Raw genomic sequence first — 8820 nt, forward strand, 5'->3', positions numbered from 1 at the left:
TCATATTTCAGTGCGTGGAGCTGCTTGCAATTAAGTATGCAGAACGCGCTCAATATGAGGCATGTCATCTGACAACTCACACGGACAATCCTCTACGTCTCTTATTTCTCCTTCTTGTTATTTTTAAAAATTTTCAATTTTCTCCTGACTCGTGTTATCTTTCCTTCATATCCAATGCAATCATTTTTGTTTTTTTCTTCTTATTTAGGAAATTTTTTTTGCATCTATCATAAATTGCAGATTACATATGAACGCGTATAGTTCTAAACCAAATATAAAGGAGCTTATTGTTTATAGTTTCGACGCTGAAACTATTAAACCATTCTTTCCACAAACTCAGAGGAATAAATCCATGTCTACATTGCAGCATGGAAACATACCAAATGTTGTAATAATAGGATAATAACATTTTCTTGAAGACTAAAAAATCGTTGTTACATAAATTTTGTGGAACACGCTGCGCCATTAAAAATTGTGCTCTTTATAATTCAATCCAGAAATTTTCACTCTATTTCAGTACATCGCATAAAAAATTTATCAACCTCCTCAACATATAATTATTAAACTTAACTTCTTAACTACTAGTTAACAAAATGTTTAACAACTTGTGAACATGCATTCACACAAAAGTTCATTGAGTAATTGTGAACATAACAGAACATGTGCAAACGAACGTGCTTGAACGAACATGCGTGAACATATGTAGACAAATGCGAGCACTTGCAAATATAGGCAAGTATGGAGAGGACTGCTTGATATTTCTCAAAGGAACGTGTGAAGTGACTATCAAATATGGATGGTCAGTTGAACCACCTGGAACAATTTGTGTCTCCATACCGCCGACAATTTGTATTTCTATAGTATAAACACTTCGAATTTCCATAATACCAACAATTTGTATTTTCATAGTACCCACACTTTGTACTTCTATACACACAAACACTTGTGTATTTTTTATATTAGACAATTTATGTATTTTTATACCACTATTACCGACAATTTTTTTTTCCAATAGCTACAAATTTATTTTATTTTGTATGTAATACGCGATTTTTGATCTTAAAATTTAACAATTTTATTTTGCATAATAATTGACTATATAGATTTGAATATTTGCAAACAAACTTTAATCCTCCCAGCAACCTTTTAGCATTAGATAGTAATTTGTATATCGTCTAGATCCACAATTTGAAACTTTATACCAAACAAATTTTTTGTCTCATTTTTTTTTTGATGAGTTTACAAGAAAAGCTACATTCCATAATTTGATTTGAAGCATCAATTTTGTATGAACGCTAAATTTTTGACAACTGCTAACACGTGATGTTGAAAAGACGGCACCACATATGTTAGCATTTCCAAGTATGCACATTCAGTTAAGTTTGTTTTGTAATATGTGAACAGTTTCACACATGGGTTAAATTTTGTTCACACCAACGTTCACAAACAAACGTTCGCAGTTGACACCCTTGTTCACAAATGTTCAAGAAACACGTATAAAAGTACATTTGCATGCTTCTTCGCGTTTTTTAACGTTCACTGAAATGCTTTCGCTCACACTTATTTCTCAATACTTCATCATTAGGTTTGCATTAAATTGCAGATAACTTTCTGATGTTGCACTTATTTCGCCATCAATTTTGAAACGTTTCACTTTGGAAAAAGTTCGAAAAACTATTCACCTGTGTGTGTAGAATTAGAAGAAAATTTTTTTATTATAATTTGTGATTTAATTTGCTTAAGACGTAATTTTGTTAAATAATAATTTGAAGTTTTTCCTAAGTTATTGTGCTAAGGAAATTGTTTGTATTCGATTAAATTTTAAAAAGCTTATTGTTTTGCAGAAAATTTCTTAAAGAAACTGGTTAAATATATGAGTGCTATTTATAGTTTTGTATGTGTATATAATCATTAAACAATCAAAGAACTTGGATGTGCTCAAATATTTTATTTTTCTCGCAAGAAGGTAAATTTATAAAATGCAGATAGGTGCGTGTGTGCGTGTGCGTGTGTGTGTGTGTGTGTGTAAACGGGGGAGAAAGCCAATTAGAAATTGGCGTTATGCAAAATCATTCTTCATCTTTTATATAAATTCATCAATTGAAACTAAAAAATTATATATACACCACGGAACACACAAAAAACACGAACATGCTGTAAATAAATCATCATACACCTCCTATAAACATCAACAGAAAGAAATTTGATATAATACAAATTTATGTACGTTAGTATACAAACAAATATGTGTATATGTATGCATTTGTATCGCTGGATGTATGTGTATGTAAGTATGTGTATGTAAGTTTGTTTGTATCTATGCATCGATGTATGTATCTATGTTTGTATCTATGTTTGTATCTATGTATGCATGTAGATCCAGCAGACATGCATTGAAATAGAAACCCCGAAATATGGAAACATGCGAGTTGGAGCGTGTGTTTGTTTGCATGCGCGGGCAGCCTTGAGACGTGTAAAGTGCCCACTTGTCATCTTGCAAGTCGGCACGTAGGTTCATGTTTCAATCCTCAATACACATTTCAACGTGTATGTTTCTACGTGACTGGAAGTGGTTTTGTGTGAATGTGTGTGCGCGTTTGTGTGTATGTGTGTAAGTGTGTGTGTGTGTGTGTGTGAATGTATGTATGTGTGTGTGTGTGTTTGGTTGTATTTAATTTTGTACTTTTTCTGTATTTTTGTATGTTTGTCTATGTTTATAAACATGCATGTGTGTGTGTGTGTGTGTGTGTGTGTGTGTATTTTGTTATTTTGTATAATTGTATGTATTTGTATGGGTGAGATTGAAAGTATGTATGTGTGTATGCGTTGTTACATTTTTGAAAATTTTTGAAAGTTGTCTGAGTATGTATGCGTCGTTGTACGCTCGCTTGTTTTGTGTACGAAGAAGTGAAGATTTCGTTTGATCACTATCGAATTTTTTTATTTACGTGTTAGTTTCATTTTTTTCAGTTAAACAATTTTTTTCTTAAAAAATTTATTTTCATTTCAGAGAAATTTTCCAGACTTGCAAACTTTGATAAAAACACGTATGCATGCATAGCTGAGGTATTGCCATTGTGAATAAAATGGATTAAAAAAAAATTGCCGTCTGAATGATGGTTTTAATTTATTCAATTTATTTCCTTAATCATAAACTGTACCTCATCAATTATTTAAAAAATTATTTTCATATAAAATATTTCATTTTAGAAAAAAAAACAAACAAATCTAATTTATTTTTCTATTTTATCATCACGTTTTTAACGTGACATCCTCCATCAAATGCGAGCCAGCCGAAACCTCCAAGGACCATTTCAACATCAAATGTATCTTCATCAGAATTTTGAATCACACGAAAATTTAGCGCTGTACGTGTCGTCATGTTGATTGATTTTTATAATTAATGCTACGCTTCAGTTGCTCTGGCGAAAAGTACGGGATCTCCTTCCTATGTATGTCGCTGAGTGCAGAATCATATTAACAATCCCGCTGTATATTTAAATTCAAGTTAGGAAATTAATTTCTGGAATAAATTTTCAAAAGAATCAAAAACATTTGAATTTTTTTTAATTTGTTCATAATTCTATTTAAATAACTTTTTCATTTAATTAATTAAACGTTTACTGATAACCGAAATCATTTTTTTAAAAATTATACTCGAAAACTCAAATTAAGCGGCTTTGATACGAATCGATGAAAGGTTTGACATGGAAATGTATGCGTTATAGATAGTAAATAAATGACGGTGGCATGCGTGCGTGCAAATAGCGGTGATGTTACGTGTCTGTGTGCGCTTCAGAAATGTGCTCGCACTTCAGAATTCATTCTCGCTTCATTATCTGATTGCATAGGTCTGTTCTAATTATACATTTTAATGAGGTTCGTTTCATGTTTGTGTTTTTGTATTGAAAGTTCCTAATATAAATTAGATTAATCCTAGATTAGCGAGTGCAGATGAAAAGTAATTTACGAAGTTTCTCACCCTGCAATAGGCAAATGATAATAAAATATAATTATTCTTTTTAATAAATTTCCACATTTCTACATTTATTCCAAGCTTTTTCCACAGAAGTAGTAAAAACATGAACAAAAAACATTACACACAACAATGCAGACGGTAAAAACATATAAAGAAAAAAAAATCACCAGTAAAGAAAAAACGCGCAGTTACGTACAATGAAGGCTGCTGTTGAGAATCCGCATTTGCCACGAGATTCAATTACAATTTACTTCAGAACCTGACACGAAACATGATTGAATTGAAAACAACTTGTTTTTTATTTCTCTCTGAACTTGCCTCCAACACACATTTGATACATATTATTATAAAATTTGTTATGATCTTTCATATATATATATATATACTTAATCAATTAATTAATTATTATTAATTATAACGGTTATAATAATTAATAAGGCCATTAATAACATTATATTAAATGATAGTAAATCATATGTTATTTTTATTTTTCAACAAACATTTTCTGGCTACAAATGAATTTTATTCAGGTCAATAAACACGCTTTATTGGGTATTTATACAACTGAACAAACACATTCATCATCAATGGTGGTTCTTCTTACAATTTAATCGCAGTTTTTTAAAGACAGGTTTTGTCATTGAAGTTGTCCTTAATGATTATGAATGATTAAGAAAGTTGGAAATGATTAAGGTGATACAAAAGATTAAGATGCAGTAGAAGTTGAATGTGGTTGTGTTTATATTAAGAACTGTTTGCATGGTAGTGGCGTTGAAATATAAAAAAAAGTTCAATTTTCAATTTTAATTTAAATTAAACTAAAAATTAAATATAGATGGAATAATAAGTTTAATAACATTCTTAACTGTTTTAACATCCTACTTTGCTGTTTCGAATATCAAGAGATAGAAATTATGAAAAAGTAAAAGAAAAGTATTTCTTTTAATGACTATAGGTTATATAAAGTTCACTTCAACGTAGGTGCACGCATTTTTCTTTGTATATTTATGAGAACATATGCAACTGATAGATGGATGAGCAGGATGGATTTACAGATCTTCTTACTTCTTTCGCGTTTTCATTTTTAATTAAGCGGACCTAGGTTTGTTATAAATTGAAAACAGTGCATCGGTGAACGTTTGTCTCTATTGTGTTCATCCATACACGAAATGTTTTTGGAAAATAGTTTCAGTTATTTTTTTCATGCATAAAAATTTTTGGTATTTTTTCAAAAAAACGTGTTTGTTGTCTAGTGCAGAATCACGCAATGTGACACAAACAACAAGAATGAAAAGAACAACGAAACGCAAAATAACATCGTGACAAACCACAACGACAACAACAACAAAGCACAACAAATAAACACATCAACAAAAGAACGAATAGAGTGCAGAGTAAAAACATACGTTTACAAATGCCACGAGCAAAATACAATTAAACTTCTTGCGCGTTTGTGTGTTCCAGAAACCTTAATATCGACTATAACGCAATACCTGTTTGTATAAATTGTTAGATTTAACAAATGACAACTTTTTACCTTACAGGATTGTACGTGTGAACGTGTCTGTGTACCTGGATGTGTATATGTGTGTGTATATGTGTGTGAAAGTGTCTGTGTACCTGGATGTGTGTATATATATATATATATATATATATATGTGTGTGTGTGTGTGTGTGTGTGTATGTGTATGTGGGCATAGATGTGGATGTGTGTGTGGATGTGAGTGTGAATGTGTACGTGAATTTGTATATATGTGTGTGTGTGGATTTGTACGCGGATGTGTTTTTTTGATAATGTAGATATTTCCTGTGTTCAATCGTGCGTGCCAGGAAGAATCGTAGATTTCGTTGCCTCTTTTTTATTGTACACGCCAGCGGCACTCCGTTTTTTTATTGTTTCTCAACTTATTTGTTTTGCTATCTTGCGTGTGCCTTCCTTTGTTCGTTCGTTTGGTTCCATTTCAACTCTCAAAAACACTCTTGTTTGTTTGCCATCTTCATTTAATTGCCTGCATATTAGGCGACAGTTTTTCACCTAATGTTGTTTAATCATTACTTGAACGATTAGTAACATGTGAATTGTATGTTTATTTGAATTGTAAAAAATTATACATGTGTGTGGGTTGTGAATGTCTGTCAGTTAAATAAATAGTAATTAATGAGATAATTTTGACGCCTGATCTCTTATTCATATTCATCAGTTCACTAGTTATTCAATCAATCAAGCGAACTAAAACGAAGTGCTTCATAATGAAAACAAAAATAAAATTTCTTTTTTCATAAATATCCTGTCGAATTGTAGCTGACGTGTCATCTCTTCAGATAGCAGCTTCCAATTTGCGTGGGATTGATGCGGTGGCCAGGGCGGCTGTATTCATGTTTCCGTCACTGAGACTCCGTTTAATTATGAAATATTGGCCAGCCAGCAGGTCACTCGATGGCTTGTCATCAGTTCTCGCACATTCTCTACTCTGCTCTCTTCTATGTTTATTGTCATGAATTCTTTTGGGCAGTGTTTGTGCTTAGTTCTGTCGTGTCACTGTTTGTGTTTATATGTTTGCACATTTCTTTGAGTGTTTCTATGAGTGCTTCTATGTATTTATATTATATTTATATTACATATTTTTTTATTTTATTTATTATTTATATTTCTATGGTTGCAGTGGTTGCAGAAATTTGTAGTTGTTGAGTTGTTTGTGTTGAGTTGTTTGTGTATGTTTTAATCTGACAAAAGTTTTTATGATCATTTGCTCAAGTGATTTTTTAATGTTTTTATTTTGTAACATTTGTATTCATCAAATTTTCAAATAATTTTAATCATGATTATTTTATAACCCATAGTCAATGAACGAATCCAGAATAATTTAGTAAGGTGGATGATTTCAAAACTGGACCCCTACACCCCTCTTGGACCCACTTCCACCCACAGTTGCATAATTGAGATGGTGCAAGCTGGAATAAAACATTGAACAGTAGATTGATATATCAATAGGCCATTTTTCTCTTATCTTAATTATTTTAAATATTAATTAAATATTAATATAATATAATTTTAAATATTAATACTTCACACATGGGTATATATATATATATATATATATATATTAATATAAATTAGTTTTGTGTTATTTTATTATTTTCATATATTTTTTATACCTCGTCACCATCATCGTCATTCTCAACTCCATCTTGAGCGGACATGCACACAATGACACTGCATGAGGGATGGCTTGATTGCTTGTTTATTGTGTTTGATTGTATTGCGTTCTTATGACATCATCATTATCGTCGTCGTCATCTTCTTTGTCGAAAATATTATGATCATAAAAAAATTGCCAAAATTGTCATCATTATATTTATTTTATTTTTTTTGTAATTTTTTTTGTTGATGTCATCATCATCATCATTAATCATGTCATCATCGTCATCATCATCGTCATCATCATCGTCATCATCATCGTCATCATCATTATCATCATCATCATTAATGTTTCACCATCACAGTCATGCGCGCAATTGTTATTGCCTTTGTTTATTTTCTGAAATATTTCAATGAAAATAATGAGACGCCTGAAGTTCATCATCAACATCATCATCATCGTCGTCATCATCATCATTCATGTTATTAACTCTGTCATCTTAATAGTCACTATCCATTTAGTTCTAATTTGCATGACACCTTTTGCTGTCTCATGGTTCTAAAAAGAACCTCCAACACTAGGATGGTTATCATGATATATATCATCATTATTATCACCACTGATCGTCGTTATCATTATTAGTTCTTTCATAATTATCCTCAATGCTATCATAATCATCATCGACTCTCTCATTAGGCTCTTGTCTATTGAAACATTTGACTGCGAATGATGTTGAGACGCCTCGAGACGAATGTTTAATGAAGTTGATGAACCGACTAGCAACCAGCCAGCCAACCAGCCAGCCAGGCAGCGCGTAGACCGTGCCTGCATGGCATGGTCTACGCGCAGCCCGGCTGGCATGCAGGCACGGTCTATGCAACATTGCCTAGATGACATCAACTAATTAAACTGCAACAGAGCAATGTGGAAACAAATAAAGGATTGAATGAGTGAAAATAGATGGATGAATGAATGAATAAAGGAATGAGAGAATTATGAATGATTGATTGAGTTAATGTCTCACTGAACGAGTGAATGAATAATTGATTTAAATCTAAACACACACACACACACACCCGCATGCAAACACACACACACACACACCACACACACACACACACACATATATATATATATATATATATATCCAGTAAAATAACAGAACTTTAATAAATTTTGTTAGACATTTTATACCAAATTTGGCGTTTAAATCGTTCTAGATTAAATTTTAAAATTAATACGCAAACAAAATTCCGTGGCAAAAAATATTCAAAAGATGGAACAGTCGCTTAAATAGCGGAAATAAAAAAACTTCGGTTTGTTTAATGAAAAATTTTATTTCAAAAAAATTTCATAAATTTAAAAAAAAATCAAATTTTTTAAAAGGATTACTTATTCATTTGTTATGTAGTTTAATGTCTGGAAAACAATTTTTTTTTTTGATAAAAGTAGATAAATGAAAGATGATAAATCTATTGTATCAGATGGAGACAGCAGGAGACATCGCGAGACAGGTTGAGACAGTCTATTCGATATTAACGTTCGGGAGATTTATTTCTTATAAAAATGAGAAATCAGATCATTTAGCTAATTAGGTGGGTAGCAGTTGTTGGTCGGTCGGCTGGCTGTTGTTGATGCTTGTTCACTGGCGTCGGTCGCGCGTGTCTTTCTCTTGTGTGTTGTTGGTGTGATTGTTGTTTT

This window comes from Helobdella robusta, assembly GCF_000326865.2.
Source record: "Helobdella robusta unplaced genomic scaffold HELROscaffold_14, whole genome shotgun sequence".
Taxonomy (NCBI): Eukaryota; Metazoa; Annelida; class Clitellata; order Rhynchobdellida; family Glossiphoniidae; genus Helobdella; species Helobdella robusta.